At 39.4% G+C, this 23,051-nt stretch overlaps 1 long non-coding RNA gene across 1 annotated transcript; it reads left to right on the top strand.

The window, feature by feature from the left end:
• Positions 1–260: 260 nt before the first annotated feature.
• LOC129692012 (uncharacterized) lies at positions 261–22,757 on the top strand. The gene is made up of 3 exons (XR_008722595.1): positions 261–426; positions 9,503–9,607; positions 22,315–22,757. It is a non-coding gene; the product is annotated as an uncharacterized LOC129692012 (long non-coding RNA).
• The last annotated feature ends 294 nt before the right edge of the window (positions 22,758–23,051 follow it).

Genomic DNA, 23,051 nt, shown 5'->3' with positions numbered 1-23,051 from the left:
TCCCGCCGCCTCCCCGGGCCGTGAACCCTAACGCAGCCAAAGCGGAGAGTCCGCCACTCGGCCACACCTCCCTCCCTTCTCCCGAGCAACTCCCCTCGCAGCGCGGGCAAGTTCTGAGAGTAAGAGGGGGGTTTCTCGCGAGAGGTCCCGCGCGGGTGGCGAGGGGGTGGGGCGCTGGGGAGGGTGGCCGTGGGTCACGCGACCCAGCGGGGGCTGACGTCATCGGCGTCACGTGACGGGCAGGGAGGAGGCGGAGGGGGTCGAGAGCGCTCTGCCAGCTCGCAGGCCAGGTAGGGGGACGGGACTGCCCTGTGTCCGGGCCAGCCGGAAAACCACCTAAGAGTTCAAGAGCAGCGCGTGTCTCGCCAGCGTGGCTTAAACATTAGCGCGGAGGAAAAAAAAATAAAAAATTACCATGTCAAATAGGTAAGTTGTCAGTAGTCGCTAAGATCATTTCTGGGCCTTCCCTCCCGTTCTGGGTATTTTAATAAACTGCCATGAGGCTGTGGCAGGCTCAGAGGCGGCAGAAAACACAAGCATCGTGAACTTTTTTTCCCTTCAGATCGCTGCTTTTTGTTCTACAGCAGGAACCATAAAATCCTGCATTCCTGTTGCTGCTTCGCTCCTGCTTAGAATTACATCATGCACTTAAAATTTCACAGCGGAAATAACGAGAGATAACTTTCAGTTAGGGACACGTTAGAGGCTCTGTTGCCTGAGTGGCTGTTCCTTCATTACTTTGCCCACTGTCGTTCGTGTTCTTAGTTCTTTTATTTCCTTTTTTTTTTTTTTTTTAAAGAATGCCATTCCGCCTGTGAGCGGCCTTTTGAGCTGAAGTACTCAAGATGGTCATAAAATTTTTAAAGGCTTTTTTGTTGTACGTTTTGCAAATATTTCTCACATTTCTAATAGTCCTCTCCCACTCACCACCACGGGAACATATTTTCTTATTTAGTCGTCATTCAATGTCTGCATTGTTTTGCCTATGAAAGTGTCCTCTACTGGACTGTTTTATTGTAATGTTTCCCAGAATTTCACTTGCATCCTTTTCTGTTCTTCCCATGCATTAGAGTCCTGGCATGACACTGACATTGCCAAGCACATGGGACCTGCACATGACCCATTTTCTTTCTTGTGTGTTTCCTGCCCGGAGACCCCTGCTGTTCAGTTGTCTTCGTGCGACACCTTTGGAAGCTTCTTGGAAATTCTCTGTGGTTTTTATATAGCTTTGATTTCTTTCTTTCTAAAACAAATCTTGCTTTCAGTCTCCTTAAATTGAAACATTTTTACTTGTGATAAGGTCTCAGTGTGTCTCATGAGATGTCCTTGAACTCACTATGTAGACCAGGCTGGGCCTCAAATTCAGAGATCCACCTGCCTCTTTCTTCCTGGCCTTGTGATTAAAGGCCTGTACTACCCTGCCTGCCTAAATTTGAACTTTTTTTTTTTTTTTTTTTTTTTTTTGAGTCAGGGTTTCTCTGTGTAGCCTTGGCTGTCCTGAACTCACTTTGTAGACCAGGCTGGCCTCAAACTCACAAGAGAACTGCCTGCCTCTGCCTCTTAGAATGCTGGGATTAAAGGCATGCACCACCTTGCCTGGCTAAATTTGAACATTTTAAATAGCAAAGTCGAAATGTATTCCATCTAAATCCTGGCCATAAAAGACAAGGTTCATTTGTTAGAAATGTAGTGACATAGAAAAAAGATGACATGAAAAAAAATTAAAAGATAAAAAATAGTGTTTAAGTATTAATAATCAAGCTAAAAACTGAAAGGAAAAAAATAATTTCATCTTTGCTAAACATTTGTAATATATGGCTCTAGGTTATAATGGAATAATTTAATATTGTTTCCTGAATCCAAAAGTGAAAAGAAAAAAATTAAAGTTAAAAAATGAGCATAATAAAAGTTTTACAATTAGAAAGAAAATTGCTCATTAAATACTGATGCAGGGAAGTCTACGTAATTACAGAATTTACCTCAGCTATTTAAAATAACGATAACTGTAAATGGTTAGAATATGCTTTCAGTACAAAAGAAAATGTAACTGTATTTGATATATCACTATCAAATTAGCATCAGTAGACAATAAACTTATACATTATTATACAAATAATGTTTACTCTATAATTGCTCTGTTTGATCTATATTGTGGTCTCATTAAAATATTCCTTTTATTTAAAAATATTCACCGTTATTTCTAAAGTTTGGGCGTCCTTAAGACAGCAGTCAGATTGATTATATTTTCTTTTAATTCTACTTCATCGCTTTTGGAATAGCAGCAAAATAAAATTTAAGTTTTTAAAAGGCATCCTTGTAAACAGAATGACTCGTGCGTGAGTCAAATGTATTTACATGTAGTCAAATATTCCTTACTATTCCAGTGAACATAGGGGGGTTGGAAAAGTAATAAAGGGAAGTGTTAAAAAATTATTCACGACTTGTTTAAAATGCTAAGACAGATTTTATTCAAACTGGACCAGGGTGACGGGGACTGTTGTAACCTAATCTGTCAACTCCGATCCGAGGGAGGACAAACAGAGATTATAACCAAGGAGCATAGGGGAGACCACTAAGTGTAAATACTGAGCGCTTTCCTCCTTTTCTTCTCATTTTGCCACTTGGAATTAAAAATTGCAAAGCTTTAGTAGTCTCCCTAAGAATGGACTGGAGTCTAATGCATTCACTACACTAAAACTTAGCATTCACATACAAACATTCTGAGAAACACAGCTCTTACTTCAAAGGGGGGTAAGACTTTATTCTGGAGCCAAATAGGATTGATCATTGCCCAGGACCACTGGTTATCCCAATTTCCAAATTCCGATGTAGGTAACAGTTTAGCGAAATTTTATGTTAGCAGAACAAGTAAATCATAAGTCAAGACACTTTCCAAACACATTGGTTGAGTCATTGGGCAGAAAGATAACCGAAAAGCTGGAAAATCTCAACTGTAGGCCTCAGATGCTGTCCGATGCTATTCTTAGTCTTTTGGTTGACAGAAACTAAGGGTCAGCTTGTACATTCCCAATGACTACTACAATAGTCACAAAAATATTAGGTCACATACAGAGAACAATAATAAATGGCTATGGAGGGCCAAGATGGTTTGTAATTAGCTCCTGGACCATCACCATTACAGCCTCTCTGCAATCATTAAAGGTTTAAAGTACTAACCAGCAGGCAGGGGTGAGAAAACATGCTGGGTTTGTCTTTCTGAGCCTGGATTACTGCAATATTATTGTCCTAATTTGGAGTTCCATCCATTTTCCTGAGAATTTCATTTTCTTAAATATCCTTATTCTTTGAGAATTTCACCCATTGTATTTTGATCACATTCATCCTTTCCAGCTCCTCCCAAATCTCTCTGCCATTCCATATCCTATCATATTAAGTCCTCATTAAAAAAAAAAAAAAAAAAAAACTATCAAGTTCAGTTAGTGTTGCCCATCTACTCCTGCCTATGTGGCTATCCACTGGAGCATGGTAGGTCTCCAGGGACCATATTCTTAGAGAAAATTAGCTCTCCCTCTCACCAAAGCTATCAACTAACGGTAGCTTCCCAGTTAGGGGTAGGACTTCATGACCACCTCTCCCCTCCATGCTAGCATTCTGTCAAGCTTGAATTGTACAGGTCTGGTGCATACTGTCACAACAATGATGAGTTCATATATGCATCTACCCTGTTGCATCCAAAATAAAAATAATTTTTAAAACAGCACTGTTTCCTCTAAGTCATCTACTGCTGCTCACTCTACAGTCTTTCTGGCCCCTCTTCTTCAATGAGACTTGGCCCTTGGGAGGAACAGGGCTGGTTTGGGGGACTTAGGCTCACCCACTGATGGCTGAATACTCCATGCTCACTTATTCTCTGCACCTTGACCAATTTTGAGTCTCAGTGTTAGTTATCTACTGTAAAAATGAGAAGAAAAAAAAAAAAGAAAGAAATTTCTCTGGTGAGGTTTGAGAGATACACTAACTTACAGTTATCGCAGGTCACAGCGTAATACTGTCTCCTTTTTCAGAGACATAGTAGTTGATCCTCCCCCCAGGCCTATTACTGTCTTAGGTTCTTGGCCCCAGTAATGGGGCCAGTTCTGGGTTCTATATTGTGAAGAGGGCCACAAATCGAATCAGTGTTTGGATGCTGTACTGGTTGGTTCTTGCCACCTTGACACAAAGAGGGAACCCCAAGTGAGGAAGTACGGCCATCAGAGTAGCCTATGGGTATGTCTGTGGACCATTTTCTTGATGAATGATTGATGTTGAGAATTCAATCCGGCCAGCTGAGCAATCCATGTAAGCAGTGTTCCTCCATGGTCTCTGCTGCAGCCCCTACCCTCAGGTTTCCCCTTGAACTCCTGCCCTAACTTCCCTCAATGATGGACTGTGATATGGACATATAAGCCTGTTCTCTCAAGTATCCTCTGTGTAGCTAGCTGAGTGGCCATGAATTCCTTAAGCCTGTCATTATCATAGAAGCCTTTCCTCTTCAGTTATGACAGATACCTTTTCTGGAAACAATAGTCTCTGTTGGTAGTTGTTGTCTCTCAGGCTTGAAAGTCATCACTCCAAGTTCTCTTGGCTTCTACTTTCTTTTGAGAAATCTGCTTCTATTCTGATGGACCTGCCTTTATGCATAAGAAAGCCAGCTGAGCAATGGTGCTTCTCTCCCTCCTGCTTTCTTTGTTACATACATTTAGCAATTTAATTATAATGTGACAAGGGAGGTCCTCTTTTTTTTCCTGGTGTACCTTGATTGATATTTCGTCACCTAATTTAGAGACATTTTCTATTATGATTTCACTGAAATCATCTCTATGCCATTAGAACTGAATTCTTCCTCTTAATTTTATGCTTACATTTCAACTTTTTTGAGAGGGACACTGAAAGTGATTATGGCAGGGAATCTAACCTCAAAGAGGTGAGAATGCAAATTCCATTCAGATTGACTTCCTCTACCTGGATCAAGACTTTGGAAAGTCTGATCTCAGGCAGTGTCTTCCCAAAAAAATTTAAAAACAGTATAATTTTGGGGAAAAAAGTTTCCTGTTGTAATACAATCCCCAGTGTATGTGGAAATGTAGTTATATGGAAACTTGGGTAAGAGTACATGTCATTTCTCCCAAGAACTTGGGTTCTAGAGATAGACTGCTAGCTTATAGGCCTAGGGAACTCTCTGGCCTGGTCTCTGTCTCAATGTAGAGGTCATTTGGGCTATTAGCCACCTCTAGTCCTGGTTGTAGAGCTTGATATGCCCTGGCCCAACAGATAACCCAGATCACCAGGCTGTTAATCACTTCTGGGTAGAACAGGTTTTTTGTGTTTGTTGGTTTGCAAGGGACTACAGATCCTGTCCGTCAGTCCCTAGTCACCAGTTCTGGAGAAGTAAAGAAGGTCAGAGGCAGGCCCTTATTTCCTGGAGGCTGATCAGCTGTAGTAGCTCCAGGATATAAGCAAAGCCTGTTGAATCTGGGTGTGAACACAGGACAGGGGTGTGAGCCCAGGACTGGTTTGAACTCTTTGCTGGAGTGGAGAGGGTAGCTGCAGCAGGTTGACAGATAGCCACACGCTGGTGCTCTGAAGTTGATACCTCCTCTCCGATATCTCCCTGAGCTCTAACTCCTGTGTACCCTCCCTCCTGGAAATTTCCTCTTGGATATTCCAGCTCTGGTAAAACACACCCAGAGGCAGATAAACTTACACCTGTACTTCCTCTACAGCTCAGTGAAATTTGAGGGTCACTGTCTCCCACATTTCCACAATTCATCACAAGTCTGTGTATTTCACACATTTCCACTTAAATTCAGACATGAGGTCAATTTTCTCCTGGGAATTTTTCTTACTAAGGAAACCTAACGTGCCTCATCTCAGCGTAGGTGCCATTGTTGGTTCCTTTAAAAAACATAATGTAAAAAATTTTTTAGTGGATTGGCAGATCTGGACCCTGCTTAATTTCATACTCATCTCATGTCTCTACCACATGCCAATTCCTAAAGATTTCTAGATTATATAACTACTTCTCTCCATTTCTCTGCTTACCCAGTTTGTGGGAACAGCCTCTGAGTTGCACTAGTACATTTTTTCCATTTCCTGCACACAACTGAGACTCGTGTCTTTTGAAATATTGAAGTATTTCATTCACTTCTTTGATGATCTTAACATGGAAACTAAAATCTTTCATGTTTCAAGAAACCTTATGAAATCTATCTCTGTATCTTAGGTTGTTCAAGAAGCCGTTCCAAATCCCCAAAGCCATAAAAATGGTTTCCTTTAACATTGGACCGACTGTGATTATTATTTAAACCTGACCGAGTTTTTGTGTGTGAATGATTTGAAGGACTGACTTCCTTTTTTCCATAATGGATAAGGCACTGCACAGATTTGGTTGGCTTCCTGCTTTGTCCCCGTGCACGGCAGCCCCGTGCTAGGAGCTTAAGTAGGTCTCACTTATTGTTTTGTTTTCTGGATAGTGTCTTGCTGTGTAGTCCAGAGTGTCCTCAACCCCACAGAGATCTGCTGTATTAGAATTAGAGGTATGTCCCACCATGCCCAGTTCACATCTCACTAATGCTCTCCGTAGCACCACAGGCTGAGGGATGGGACCATGAACACATGGGGTTTGTGGTCATTCACAATCCAGATACAACCAACAGCCTCACAGCGTCATCATTATGTTAAGTTGTCTGCCATTATTACTTACTGCAGAGACCCTGCCAGGAAATCATAGATTCCTTTATGCCCAAGACTGCTTCGCCATTCAGTTACACTCTGTTTGTTTACTTGTATGCTTTTGTGACAGTTTCTTACAAATTTTCAGGGCATGATTCTTCAGGTTTAAAAATTAGCTTTAAAATAAATGATTTAAAATTTTAAATTTCTTGAAAAGGTGAAAATCTGGAGCTGGACAAATAGCACAACAGTTAAGAGCAGTTGTTGCTCTTTTGGAGGATTCCACACCCACATGGTGGCTCACAACCAACTATAACTTCATCCTGCAGGGGCTCTAACTCCCTATTCTTGTCTCCCTGGGCACCAGGCTCACATGTACTTGCACAGGTATATATAGGCAGGCAAAACATCTACACACATAAAATAAAAATAAGTAAACCTAAAGAAAAATTTTAAGTTGATATTTTGTTTTGCATCATTCTAGTGCCCAGAATGGGCTTGATGCTCTGTTTCAGGTAGATAATTCACATAGATCTCAGGATCAGCGTTTTTTGCTTTAACTGTCAGCTTGAAACGACCTGGAGCTACCTGAGAAGGAGGCAGGTGAGGGATTTCCTGGAACAGACTGACCTGTGGGTATGACTGTGGGAATCATCTTGATTGTTAATGAATGTACGAGGGCCCATCTAACTGTGGACAGCACCATTCCCTGGGAAGGTGTACTGGGCTGTTTAAGGAAAGCAGCTAGCCATGAGCCTACTCAAGCCACCCAGCAGCATTCTCTACGGTTTCGGCTGTTCTTCCTTGGCTATGGTTTCCCAGGTCAGAAGCATTTTTTCATGGAATAGAGGGCAGACCTGACTTCAAGTTCCTGCTTGAGTTCCTTGCCCTGAGTATCCCTAGTAGTGGACTATTGCCTGGAAAACTCTGTTTAAATAAATCCTTCCCTCCTTTAAGCTGTTTAGGTGGTGGTATTTGTTACAGCAACATAATGACACTAAAACAAGATCTGTTTCTTACTCTCTTCTCTCTAAACCTATATAATTATTTCAAGTTTATCCCATTTGCATATTAAGAAGTCCAACTAACTTCTTATTGTTCAGGGTCTACATATTACTTTCCGTACATAGAGTTTTCTTATTCTTGGGTTTTTGGGTTTCCCCAACATTCGTTATATAATTACACTTTCATTTCTTCAAAAACCAGGGATTCCAAAACCTGTTTGCCTCATCACACAACAGATGTTGCTAAACCTATTCACCAAGATGTGCTCCATCCCACTACAGAAATAGATTTGGGGTTTTGTAAGTAGCTTGAATATATATATAGCAGACATCCCTGACTTGAAGATATATTTTTGGCAAAGGTGTGAGAACAGAAGTACTTCCTGCACTTCCAGACCTGGCCCGTGAAAACTTCTCATTCATGGTTTTGCTGTGCCTGACAGATTCTCAATCACTAGGGTAGTAAATCCAGGGTTAGTCTTATAAGAAACCCATTGAGGATGGAAAAGCGGCTGCCAGTCTGGGCAGACTTCATAGCACAGAGAAGCTAATGGAGAAGCCTACTCTGTGCCAAAGTCATAAAGTTATTCTTTAAAGAATTGAAACCTGACTCTCCTGGGTGATTTGAGGTTACCAAATCTAAAATAGCAGGGAGGGGGTATTTATGGCAAAAGCCTGGACAAATGTGTTATCATTTTAACTCAAAATTGAGGGATAAAATTACAGCTAGCACCTGAAAGGTTATGTATGGGCTTGGATTCCGTCTGTGTCACAGTTTTTTCATATTCTGCCCGTTTCCTTTGGCATGCTATCTGAGAGCTGCTCTGTTTCGAAATTACCCACCTCCAGTCAGAGCAGACTCATGTGCCGCTTAAGTTAAGTGAAGAATCAGTTTACATCACTCACTGCCTGTGCTGCCCTCCATGCTTCCCATGCAATGACTGACCATGCCCCTGAAAAGGCCAGTCACATCATCTTTAATTGGGTTCATTTATAATGTTTTTCTTCATCCTCAATTATCTCTCTGCAGGAAAGTGAGGGTGCGCAATTAATAGCCATTTGTGAACAACTCTTTTCACAACTGTCTGAATGAGAAGGGTGTGTTCTCAATTTAAGTGTGAGCAGGTGCTTTTGAATGTGAAAGCAAGTAATCTGGGTGGGTGGGTGGGTTGCCAGAGAACTCAGTGGTGGGGAACAGACCAAAGTCCCCTGACGTTTACATGTGAAAGGAGCATCATTAATTTTACAGCAGTTTTCTATAGTAAATGTGCACATAGACATAGGTCATTAGGCTGAGAATAGACTATCCAGAAAAGGAGATAACTCGGTTTTTACAGGATTTACCTTCAAGTTTGGCAAATGGGCATTAAATCATTTTAAAAATAATAAACTTAAGTAATATAGGAAAGCATCTAAGAACTATAAGATGTGGGGGCTGGAGAGTTGGCTCAGTATTTAGACAAGGGAAGCGTACAACTCTTCCAAAGAATTCAGTTCCCAGTACCCACGGTGGGTGGGACCACTGCCTGTCATTCTGTATCCAGGAATGTGGATGTCCTCTTCTAGCCTGTGTGGGAACCTGCACTCATGTGGTAGATCACACACACACACACACACACACCCCACAAGCACGCATGCACTCACACATACAAATGCATACACATGCACATAAACACACACACACACGAATAAACTTTTTTTTTAAGTATACATAGCACTGTCTGGTGAAACAGGCACAGAAGTTTATTCTGAGAAAGGATGAATAAAATTAGATCTAGACCAAGAGTAGGAACTAACTAGGTGAAGTGTAAAAAATATCATTCTAGGAGATGCAACACATCAACTCACAAATTCAAGGAGTGGAAGGAGGCCCACTGTGGCTAAGGAGCAGAGGGCAGAAGTCAATGGACTGAGCAGGGGAGGATCTTGGGGTAAGTATAAACAATGGTATGGGGACACGGTGATGAACTGAGAAGGGCTGGATGCGATGTTTCTGAATCATATTCAACCCAGCTGTTCAAAAAAAGGGAATTTTACTAATCTATGGTGATTGACCTGAAAATAAGGGAAGAAAACTTATAACTTGAATTCAGGTAGTAGTGGCAAAAATAAAGATAAATATATAAAAACAATAAATATAAATATACTTCCTTCAAGTTTATATAAAATATACTTGAAAAGAAACATGAAATAATAAATGACTTGACAATTGAGATTGTTTGTATTAATAGAAATTAAATATAGATCACCTGTGTAAGCATGACTTAGATTTTTGTTTTCTACTTAGAAAACACAAGATTACAAATAAATAAATGTCATTTTGCTCAAAAATTTTGCCACCTGGTGAAATAGCTTGCTTATTGGCTATCAAAATTTGTTTTACTGTGCTCCCCACTTTGAAAACATTGAACTTTTTTTATCATGAACTTTTTCTTGCTTTTTAGCAATTCACTTCCTTGAAAGACTTGAGTTGATGGAGGCTAGGGTTCAAGTGTGCCATCAGGCTCCTGAAACACTAAGGTTGTCTAGATGAAGGCTTTGCACCGTTGGGATAAGCTCACTGTTCCATATCAGCAAGTTAATGGAAGACATTTTCAACAGTGCTATAATGGAAATGCCAGCTTTTATTTCACAAACATGACACAACTATACGGTGAAATCATAGAAGTCTTTGAGTGTTGCTGCATTAAATTGTGCAATAATTAATCTTGACTGTCCCTTGATTAGGTTGAAAACCACCTAGGCAACTGTTAAAACACAGCTTTGGGCTGTCTGTGGTGGCACTCTCAGAGAGGATTAGCTGAGGGGACAGATGTTTTCTGACCGTGAGCAGATCCAGGCTGCTGCCTAGAACCCCATACGGAATCAAAGAAAAATGGAAAGAAAAAAAAAGCTCACTACCATGAGTGCCCTTCGCTGCCCCACCCTACCCTGCCCACCGTGATGGACTGACTCCCCCGAAAACATGAGCCAAAATAATTCTGTCCTCCCTCAAGTTGATTTTCTCAGATGCTTAGTAACAGAATTGAAAACTAACATGAATTACTCTGCATGAAACTATTTACAGAAAGAAATGGTGTGATGTGTTGATTAGAACTTAAAGTTACTGAATAATTTAAGTATTTTAAACCCCACCTGTATCTGTTTGGCTATTTGGAGGGAGATATAGATGGATATATAGATATTAAATTCTCTAAATAAAGCTTTCCAACCATGATTGTGTGCAGAGGTAGAAATGTGAATGAAGCTTCCCCAGTATTTCCTGATCTCTACTTAATATATATATTTCACTTGTAGAATAAAGCAGTGAGTAGGTAAAGGAGGGAATGGCTTCTGAATCTATAGGTATTCTAGCAGAAGTTTAACATTTGTAAGCTCTGGAGGTTTTTCCTTGATACTTAGCACCAGGTGATCTCTAATTGTTCACTGAAGGATTCACAACACTTGCGAGGCCATTCTCAATGTGAGGAAACAAGACACATGTGCCCAGAGAAAGTACCTGATTTAAGGGATCACACCCTGGAAGACTGAGTCCAAGGCGTGTGTGTGTGTGTGTGTGTGTGTGTGTGTGTGTGTGTGTGTGTGTATGTGTATGTCTGTATGGATTTCTGTATATATACACATATACATGTAGATAGATATATAGATATGTGTATTTATGTATCTATATATACATGTGTGTGTATTGGTATGTGTGTATGTATATTGGTATGTGTGTATTAGTGAGTGTGTATATATAGTGGTGTGTGTGTGTGTGTGTCTGTGTGTCTGTGTGTCTGTGTGTGTAGGCAGCACCACCTTGTTTTAGACATGGGATTTCACTGTCCTGGAGCTCACTGAGAAGGCCAGGTTGGCTCAAACAAGCACCAGAGATCTATTTACCTCTCTCTCTCCCCAGGGGTGGGGTTACAAGTTCATGCCCGTATGACTACTTTTGTTTTCTTGTTGGTTTTTTTTTTTTAACATGGCACTAAGGATAGACCACAGGTCTTCCTCCTTGTAGGACAAACGCATCACAAACTGGAATATCTTTACAGTCCCCAGATCCTACATTTTCATTAACTTTACTATCTCCCATATTCTATTCATATATCTATGCTGTCTTAGTTTTCTTTCTATTGCTATGACAAAAGACCATGCCTATACATATGTTGGGTAGGAAAAAATTTATTTGATTTACAGGGTTTATTTGATTATAGTTCATAATCAAGGGTGAAGCCAAGGCAAGAATTCAGAGCAGGAACCTGGAGGCATGAGTGGAAGCAGAGATCATGGAGGAATGCTGCTTGCCATCTTGTGCTCATACTTATCTCACGATGCTGTTTATACAGCCTAGGACTGTCTGTAGAGGTGACACCACACACAGTGGCCTGGGTCTTCTGGCATTAACATCAATCAATAAAAATGTCCTTAAATCTTGTCTTCAGGCCAATCTGATGAAGGCATTTTCTCAATTAAGGTTCCATCTTTCCAGATGACCTAGCTGGTGTCAAATTGTCAAAAACTAACCCAGAACATGTACCAAAGCTTGATTCTCACAAACAGATTCTACTTTTCAGATGGGTAAAATACTTAGTTGGAAATACTTACCTATTTAGGGTGAGTTGCTCTTAGAGGGAGGAACAATTTGAAGTGAGCAGATATGCTCCTGAAGTATAATAATTTGTCTCCAAGGGAAAATACAACTACATTTCCTTCCTCTCTAATGAGCTACTCCCTCAGTGTCAAATGGTATTTTGTGGTCAACAACTGCTTTTCCAGAGAGACCAGTGATGTGTTTTCTGAACAGGATGTCTGTAGCAATCACTGCTTGCTCTGTAGATTTGTCAGAACACATCTTTCTCTGCCTTCCAGAGTTCATATGCTGTTTTTCACTTTTTACTGGCTCTAGTATGTCTAGCCCTCAAAGTCGTTTCTGGTTTTACCTAAGGCTGATCGAGATTAGTCTTCAAATTTAGATTAAGTATTAAAAAGAGAAAGGCCAGAGACTCTTAAATCTTTACTAGATGTTCTACTGATGTGGCCAAATCCATTTCATTGGTGTTCCCAGCCCACTTCATTCCTTGGTTATTTCTGGTGTTTAATGGAGGCTCTTCTATTCAGCTAGCAAAGCTAGAATCTACAAAAGACTCACATCTATGTGGGTTTCACCACTATTGACAATTGTGCTATGTTTAAGTCTGGGTAATTCAATTCTCAGTTTCCTACCATTATGAGGATTTTTACAATGACCAGTGACCAAATCCAGACAACTGATATAAGCCTCATCCTTGTGGGATATGGAAGTCTACATAACCAGTTAACACCGATGAACTGTTTTTATGCAAATCAGTTCATAACCAAAGTTAGCAGAGACCCCCAAAGTAAAAGGTCATCCCCTTAGGACTGACTGTCAGCACCTCAGAAACTAGTCACAAGTCCTCAGCTGACACCTTATGGCCAGATAGGTTTCCACTCCTTCTACAGTTTGATACTTTGTGGCTTCTAGGGCTTGGGGGCAACAACTCACCATAAGAGTAAAGAGCCAAATGGAGAGGTTAAGAAGAGTCCCAAGGTACTTACTGTTTTGTGGAATTAGTGTTACAACGTTGCAGCCATATTATACAGCCACAAGTAGATGAAGAAATCAAATAAACAGCTTGCAAAGGGATATGTACATGTAAGCAGTCTTAGTCAAATGCAGTCCTGTCCACCACTGACTCATCACTGTCTCTCATTCTGCAAGATGGCCTCACAAATTGCTAGAACCAGGTGAAATCTCTGAGAAGGCATGAGATTTCTGGATAGTTTCCATTTCTTTGGAGTCTGTTATTTCATGGATTTAATAGATCGAGAGACACAAGTACCTCTTCTGGGCATCCTTATTTCTGCAAGGCCAGCTATATTAAAGGGCACGATTTCCCAGCACATGGACCTATTCACTTAATGAAAAGTCTCCCAAATCAGTCATTTAGAGTTTTAGTGTTTTCAGTGTGATGGCTTAATTATGTAGCCCCGAATGATTAAATCATGACTGTGTGTGTTGGAGCCTCTCCCATTCTCCAGAGGCTGGGGAGTACCAGGACCTACCTAATCATGGATACTATAGTTTTGCTGGTGACAAGCATCATCATGAAGTCACCAGGAGTCTTTCAGCTCCTGGGCATCTGCAGTTTCACTCAATCTGACTTTTCTACTTCCTCTTCTGCTGTGGTGTTTTTTTTTTTTTTTTTTTTTGTTTTTTTTTTTTTTTTATTTACAGCTAGGATATTCCCACTGCTTCAGGTATAGACCAAAAAGCCCTTGTCAATTCCCCTTAGATAGAATATGTTCATATTGGTCTCCCTCTAGACCTGGTCATTCTTCTGAATTCTTATTTCCTGTTCCTGGTTTGGGGTGGCAGCCTATATCCTTTCCAGACTCTCTATTTCTGTAAGAGCTATCATTTCTCCACTTCTTCTAACATGATCTTTGATGGCATATTTGACTTCATTTTTCTTATATTTCTCATTTCCAGTAAGTACCATGTCTCATAGAGTCTGCATCAAAAACTTCTCTTTCACCTTCTCGTTAAGGTGTATTCCTTTCTGCTTCTGTATTATCATCTGTGCTACCATGGCTTGTTAAATGTCCCTTGGCACAAGCTAGAGTCATTTGGGAGGAGAGGACTGTGGACCTCACCTGAGAAAATGCTCCCATCGGTTAGGATACATATCAGGATGGGATTTGAATTAAGAAACCTCATCAAATGATGGCTGCAAACCTTCTAGGATGACTTCATGAAAAAAAAAAAAAAAAAAAATATATATATATATATATATATATATATATATATATATATATATGCCACTAATCAAGTTTCCTCAACTGTACAATTAGTACAATAAGCTTTACTTTTTGGGGCAATCAAGAAAAAGATTATTTATAGTTTAAAAATAAGAGATTAATGCAAACATTGCTAGCAACATGTTTAACAAGTTAAACAGTCACTGGGGATAAGTAAAGCACAGCTTCATTTCTTAACCTCACTTTCAGTGTGGAAGGCAACAAATACATGTGCGGGGCTAATGCTCTGGGCTGTTGGCTTGAAGCGGAAGCTCAGTTAGTGAAACAAAGAGGAAACAATGTAGTCACTGAACACAAAGGTAATACTGTTAGGGCTTCTTCCTGTGATGAAACAGTTTGACCAAAAGCAACTTGGAGAGGAAAGGGGCTATCTCAGCTTAGAGTTCCACATCACAGTCCCTCACCTAACCAAGTCAGGTCAGGAATTCACACAGGGCAGGAACACCGAGGCACGAGCTAATGCCGATTGTCTACCAATTCCTGGACCTTAAGAGACCAGCTCCTGGAACATACCTTAGGAGGCTAGGAAATTCACCTTATAGGGAATTTTGTTTCTAGAGAGTGAAACTAAATGCTAATATGCTTATTAATGCTTTAATCTGATCTTAAACTATTAGCTCACATTCAAGAAATGGTCATTTCTAGGCTGAACAAGTGTTTATTTAATTAAATTGTTATCATAGCTGTAAGAAGAAAACAATCTTAACACACTGCAGAAAGTGGCAGGAGCAGTCTCTGGACATTGTCATGTGAAATGGATGCTTGTAAGCACATGACTACAAAAGACATTTCTAATGAACCATGTATTCACGCGAGTGTCACTCTTGTGCATAGTGATAAGAAACTAAGAAACAACTTGCTATTCCTCTGCCTGGAAGGAAAGTAAATATGTACTCCAAGATTGCTTTTCAAATACTCAAGATGTCACAGATACGAAAAAGTAAAACTTCCCCCACAATCATAGAAGTAAAATAAAATAATCAAAACAAAACAAACTTCAGAAATTAAATGCACAAACCCCCCAAACCATTGCCAAGGGCAGTTTAACATTAAGACATTCTATTTTTAGTCTTGTCTAACCCTTAGCCTCCAGCTTTGCCTTTTCTTGTTAGGGTGGGTGGTTTTGGAAATTTTTCATCTCTTCGTTTATACTACCTTTCCAATTCTACATTTACAAGGTGTTCCAAACAGAACATTTTCGACTAAATACCATGGCTTACTGTCCACCTTGAGGAAGCCATTATACACAAGAAGGGAATGAAAGTTAGATGTACTCTGTGTGCAGTAGAAGGCAATCCTCTGTGTTCAGTGCCTTCAGAAAAGATTTGTTAGTCACTGAAACCCTAAGAGACCTAGAACCTGAAACAACTTCCAAGAGACCAATGTAGAAGCAGAAAAAAGTCACTTCAGTATATGCAAGTGTCAATTCAATATATATATATGTATATATATATATGTGTGTGTGTGTGTGTGTATATATAATTATATATATAATTGTTAGAATCATCAGGCTTTCCCAATGGTTCCTAAGATATCACTTAAAGCCAGTGCTTACAATTTTTTTTTTTCAAGTGACAGGAATATGCTCAAACTACTTTCAGCAAAACCAGAGAATTTTCAGCAAGGATTCAAGATTGCTTGACAGAAGCAAACATTAGAAGTAATAACTTTTGTTCCAAAGAAGCCTATAATTTAGATCTGGAAGGGCACTGGAGATCTAAGAATTTGCCGGCTTGTATCATATTTGCACTTCTCTCCATGCTTGACGTTTCATTCTGCAGGGCATCGAATGGCAAGGCTGTCCCTTAAGGTATACAGGTGGCTTACTCACTATGCAAGTGTCCAGGTGAGGGAATTAATCTGTTTCAGCTGTAGCCAAGCTCTGAACCCTCAGGGCTGAGCTGACCTCCAAGGGCCACCTCCCCTACTTTCTAAAAGGAAGCATATGGCCCAGTGAAGTCCCCACCAAATTGTCCTGGATTGGCATGTTTTGAGTCTAAATGATGCCCTCACCCTCAAATGAATAAGGTTCAAAATGTATCCCTCCCAGGAAAGTTTGCTTGAACGTGCTATCTAGCTTCCATCTTAGCTGTGGGCCAGAAGGTATGGCTATATGAGTTTGTTTGGTTTGGGTTGCAAACTGTACACATTTTGAAAGAAAGGGCATTACTCAAAAAAAACCTCTACATCATTTTTATATTTCAGACTGTTCTCAAACATGAAAAATTTCTAACACTAAATCATTTGTGCTGTTTATGACAAAATGGGAAATACAGCAAAAGCCGAGGAAATGGTCTACGCCCAGAGGTAGTGCTAGGATCTTTTTCTTTCTTTGTGCATAATCTTTCTATGGTAGCCGTGCATTTTCAAGAGACTCTGAGATCCATCTGTTTTACAATTAACTGAGGTGTGATTGGAAAATCAAATGTTTTAGATTTCTCCTCAAAATAATTTTTTAAATTCTTTATGGAGTTATCAAATCCATCCAATAAACATTCAAGGCTCTTAGCTTAGTCTGAGTGTTATATGAATAATAAAGTATTATTTGCTGCAAGAGTATATCTGTGAGACATTACATGGAACACATTTATATATATATTTATATATATAAATATAAATATATATATATATGTATATATATATATATATATATATCCATTGTTTGAAAATAGCATGTTACAGGGCACCCTTCATTTTGTCTGACAACCTCACCGGCTTTTTCTCTTTTTACAGGTTACTGTAGGTGACCAAAATATGTAGCCCTAAAATAATAATTTTGCTTAGAGGGCGTAGGTATGGGGATTCCCTCTGTCCTTCCTTTATTTTCCCCAAAGGACATACATTTATAAAACTAAAAGCCTGAGATGCTCCCATCCAGAGACAGTATCAAGGGCTCTACGCTAAGTAGTCTCACTAGCGTGCTTTTCCCCACCATTTCCCTGCTCATGCCTAGGCTGCTGTCCATAGTCTCAAAGCCATCTCCCTTTCCTTTCCTATGTCTCCAAAAATGTACTGTTCTGGGGGCCAAACAGATGCCACTCAGTGGCTAAGAGCCCTTACTGCTCTGCCAGAGGTGGGAGTTGCTTTCCCAATACCAAGTTGGGCAGCTTACAACCACCCATAGGTCCAGCTAATGTCCTCCTCTGGCCCCTGACTGCACCCACACATGTGGCATACATACACATAACAAACATAAAAATAAAAACAAAATGTTAAAAAAAATGCAACAAGGATTGTTCTTTTGTTAAGATATAATATGAAAATTTAAACCATCTTTCTGAGATTCTCATTGTCTGCTATACACATATGAAGTAGACATGTTAGGGTTTTTGTTGTTTGTTTGTTTTTCTCTAGTTAATCTGTCCTTAGGTACAGGGGTCCATTCTAATTAAAAATCTATGGATGTTAAAGAAAAAGCTTCGGCCCTCTGTCACATACTGCTAGATACAACTTAAGCTGGCAGATATAATCAAGAAAAATAAAAACAGACACACAGAAGTCATTAATTGGTGACTTACCTTAAAATAAGCTATAGAATTATTCTATAGGAATAAGAAAGGTCTATAGGTTTTTCAATCTTTAAATAAAATGAGTCAAGAATGACAAGTCACTGTTTTCATAGTACTAGATATGTTTTCAATAACAGTGAAGGAAGAATGCTTTGTTTTTATATATAATTAAATAGTAACTTCCTTTTCAGAGTAGAAAGCAGTCACAGGATATAATCATTAATATTTTAATACTGTTTTTACTTCAAATATTTTAAGGCTTTTAAATTAACTACATTTACTGTAATTATTTATAGATAGTCTTTTAAATATATCCTAGTTTTTTCTATTGTCATCAAAACTAAGGAGAGAGATTGGCCTCTAGTTTTTAAAAATTGCAACATGGTATTTAACTTAAAAAGCTGAAGGATGAGCCAGGCATAGTGGCATACACCTGTTATCCTAGCACTCAGGGACACAGAGGCAGGCAGATCTTTGTGAGTTTGAGGAAAAGCCTGGTCTACAAAGGGAGTGTGTGATTCCTTTTTGTATTCTAGGGATTCTCTTGTACCATTAGTGGTGGTTTTTGGTGAATTTTAAAGAGAAATCAGGGTAGAGTTTTTCCCAGTTACTATTTGATGAATTTCTTAGAAAGCCATAAGGAGAGTGGAAGATAATGCAATCGAAGTAACACATGGGGATAAACTATGGAGAACTTTAGAGTACTTGTGTATAGGAGCCTAGAGGAGACTGGAAGAGATTGAAAGGGAAACTGTGGCAATGGGGAAAAAAAGGAATCAGCAACAACAAACTTAGTATCCTTACCTTGGATTGATGGGCAATATGAATTCGGTACCTGGATTAGAGTGTGCTAAATAGTAATAATTATTATAGACATGACCTTTGTAGGATGCTTAATACATTCCAGGACTTTACAAGTACAACTATGCAACTTGTAACATAATTTTTTGACATTTTCTTCAAAAGAATTAGAATTTGGAATCAACTGGCATTGCAAATCTGGGGAAAGTGAAAGTCCCCAAGAGGCTGCATTATCCATAGCTTCTGGCACAACTAAGATCAGTGTGCCAACATCTAATGGGAAATTAAATGTCATCTGATGGCATCTAATGGTTGGGTGTCAGAACTTTATGCATGGTTTAAAGTCTTGAGAGAGCACTTAATCCTAACCAGGAAACAAACCGGCAGAGGCAGGTCTCCTATTCTGAATGGGAGACTAGGGAATGATAGTTAGTGGACTACAATGTTAGAAAGCCAAATATGTAAAGGCTGACCCAGGCAAAGTATTATTAATGGTTAAAGGTGGTAAAGAAAAAAGAGCGAAACACAACAGGGAAAACATATGATGTACTAACTATATCTTCAGGAACATTTTGTAGCAATTAAATTTTGGTTGGTCATAGGATACTTTGCATCTTTTGGTATTCTCCTCTCCGGACAGTTGGGAAAAGTCAAACTACTGACATATGGAATGTTGTACGAGGATAATTTTATGAAAACATATGCATTCGGTGGTTTAAAATGCATACATGGAAACAGGGAGGTGGCTCAGTGGTAAAAGTGTTTGTCCTGTGTCCTGGATTGATACTGTTGCTATGACAAATAACATGACCAAAACAACCCTGATAGGAAAGAGTTTATTTCCGTTTACACTTCCGGGTCATGATTAAGGGAAATCAGGACAGGCACTCAAGGGAAGAACCAGAAGAAGAAGCCGTAGGGAACTCCACGTGCTGGCTCACCACTGGATCATGTTCGGCTAGCTTTCTTATGTAGCCCAGGACTACCTGCCTAGAGTAGTATGACCCATGACAACCTGGGCCCTCATAAATTGATTAGCAATTAAGACAATTCCCCATAAATATGCTCATAAGCCAATGTGATTTAGAAAATTCTTCAGTTGAGTTTCACTCTTCCCAGGTGACTGTAGGTTGTGTCATGTATGACAGGCCATCATACAAGTTTAAGGACCTGGTTTTGAATTCCCAGAACCTGTATTTTTAAGCCAGATGGGCGAATATGAATGCCTGTATTCCTGGTGCTCTCGTGGGGAGATGAAAGGCAAGAGACAGGGGAATCTCTGGATTTGGCATATGCGTGCCGGTGAGAAGGAGGGAGGGAGGAAAAGAGAGACTAAGAGGCCCTGACTCAAACAAGCTGAAAGGTGAAAGGTTAGAAATGACACTGTTACCTCCACATGCATACCATAGTACATGTATGCCTATACAAACACACACCCATTATACATAATAAACACAGAGGAAAAATTTTCCAAAGGGATGAAAGTATAAAATTAACAATTGTTTTTGTCAAGATGTTATTGATGGCTGACTCCATTAAGCATAATTATGTAAGTGACCCCAAAAGTATAAATATTCTCTAGCAATGTTTAACCACACAAATGCTGGGACCAGTTAAGGATGGCTTACATTTGACTAGAATGTATGCTTTAGGCATGGAAGAATAAATCACAGAAGTGAAAGGGAATTAGAACATCTGGGGAAAGTTGTTCAAAATAAATTATATATGTGTATGAATATTCAAAGAATAAATAAACAATACTAAAAAGTTATATAGTAGAATTTTAGAGCAACCTGGATAAAGGAATACATGAAACCATGAGGTTTGTAGAATTAATGAGCTAGTGAATGGAATAAATATGTTAGAACCAGTAAAGCTTGAAGAGAAGGAAATGACAGAATGAAATTTTTGAAATCAAAATTTTGAGATTATATAGGTTGATGTGATCCAGACATGACACAAGTGGGTCATGGAGAAGAAGGGGCAAAACTGCAGATACTGGGGGAACAACGGAAAGTAATCTTTTAGTGGGGTCGCATAGTTGTATTTAGAAGTTGATGGATTGATGACACAAATGGCCCAAGTGAATGAAGGACATTGACAGTCTGCATGTTACCCAGTGAGCTTTTCTTTCCACCAAGGGCCTTTGCAGTGACTCTGGTAACTGGAAAATTTCCCACAGACCCTCTAAACCCCAAAGTCCCTTACTCTGTGACCGCTTTGCAGATCTGTCCTCTCCATAGTCATTCCCCCTACAATTCAAAGCTTTGTACAGTAACAGCTCCCAGCTTGGCATTTTGTACAATTATTATCTATCTGACCTCTTCATTACACACTGATCTACTCAATCCAAGAATGTTTATCTCTGGCACAGAGCTGACTGTGTCTATGAACTGGGTCACAAACTCAGGACCTACTGGGTGGTAGTTACTAGTGTTTGAGGAGTGACTAAAAAAGACTACATCAGCTATATTACCAATATTGCTACCTTTTGAGCATTTCCTCTTGACTAAGCACTGTGGTATGAATGTAAAGCTGGCTATATAGGTGCTATCATAAATTCTGCCCATTTTTTTTTCTTAAAACAATATTGTCATTGAAATTGTAGAGTACATGGAGAAAATAGATGTATGCTGTTAATTCTATTGTGTTTTTTATTTGATATCTTATGTTTTTGTTTTTATTTTATATATACATGGGAATTTTCCCACCTTGTGTGTGTGTGTATACCATGTGCATGCAGTGACTACAGAGGCCAAACAAGGTGTCAGATGCCCAGAAATTTGGGTTACAGTTGGTTGTGATAACCATGTGAGGGATGGGAATTGAACCCTGGTCCTCTGGAAAAGCAACAAGTGAATTTAACCACTGAGCCATTCCTTCAGTTTTATTTATTAAAGTAACTCTTAAGACAAAGATGTATTCCTATAATTAAAGAGAAAAAAAAATGCTTAGATGTGGTCAAATTGTATTTTGAGTTGTAGACAAGATGCAAAAAGTATATTGTTTACTTATAAACTTGTTTATGAATACACAAAGGATCCTCAAATAATTCCCCACAATTAGAAATATGAAAATGCTCTTAAGTGTCATGAATTTTACAGAAAATTTGAAATAAGTGGTAAAATTAGAAGCTCTGCTCTGCACTTACGACCTTAAAATTGTTTTTAGTTTTAAGACTTTAACACTGTTTTTTTTTTTTTTTTAATGGGACCAACTAGCTTCATGTGCTTTTAACTTTATAATCCTCTCCCATCCTAAGGAAAATGCCATGCAATGGCAAGGATCCATGCTGAATTCAACTGAAGCAAAATCCTAGAGAGTCACTGATGTAACTCATTATTTCTCACTTGCAGAGGGTATCATGCTAAGTTATTTCTTTGGTAGCAGCTCACCTATATAAGGTCTAAGAGAGCTCTTTGACTTTTTGAAGGGAGGAAAAAGTTGCACAAACCTCCAAACCTTTGAAACAACAAAGAATTCTATTTGTTTGTCTCCCACAGCATTAATAGAAGCATCATATTCTGCCGGGAGCGAAAGCTATCTACGGAAGCCAAAGCTATCTAGTGAAGACAAAGGTATCTACAGAAGCCAAAATCAATTAGTGAGCCAAGGTTATCTACAGAAGCCAAAGTCAAAGCTATCTAGTGGAGACAAAGGTAGTTACTGAAGCCAAAGCCAAGTAGAGAGCAAAGGTCATTTAGTGGAGACCTAAAGCTATGTAGTAAAAGAGTTATCTAGACCCTAAATCATGGGTGATAGATTGTGAGGACATCCTTTGTTAGAGCATCTGTAAGATATCTTAAGAGAACATCCTTATGGTATCTTGCAGGTACAATAGTTAATCCATGAAAGCACTCTTCCTATTTTCTGCAGCAGTAGATTAACCTTCCCCCTTTCTTGCCTTCTCCCTATATAAGTTGGGTAAAAATTTCTAATAAACGGAAGCCTTGATCAGACAAACAGACTTGGCTTTCATTTCTGTGTCTCTTGTCCCCTTCCCCCCATTCCTTCCAATTTCTCCACCTTAGGAACCCCGTTGAAGCCCCGAGGGACGGGGCAATATTCAGTCTGGACAGATGAAGGCATCCGCAAGAGTGTTGAAAACACTCAGTGACTGGCATCAGTTGGGTGACAGTACAGTGACTGTCCCTGGAGTGGAAGAAGAAATTCCATCAGTTTGTGGAATTAAAAATGTTTTTAGGCTTTAGATTAAAATTTTTAAAAATTATTTATTTAA

Source organism: Psammomys obesus, unplaced genomic scaffold (genome assembly GCF_907164565.1).
Source record: "Psammomys obesus unplaced genomic scaffold, mPsaObe1.curated_primary_1811, whole genome shotgun sequence".
Classification (NCBI taxonomy): Eukaryota; Metazoa; Chordata; class Mammalia; order Rodentia; family Muridae; genus Psammomys; species Psammomys obesus.
Note: the sequence above shows the minus strand (reverse complement) of the source record. Positions and strands in the feature narration are given on the sequence as shown.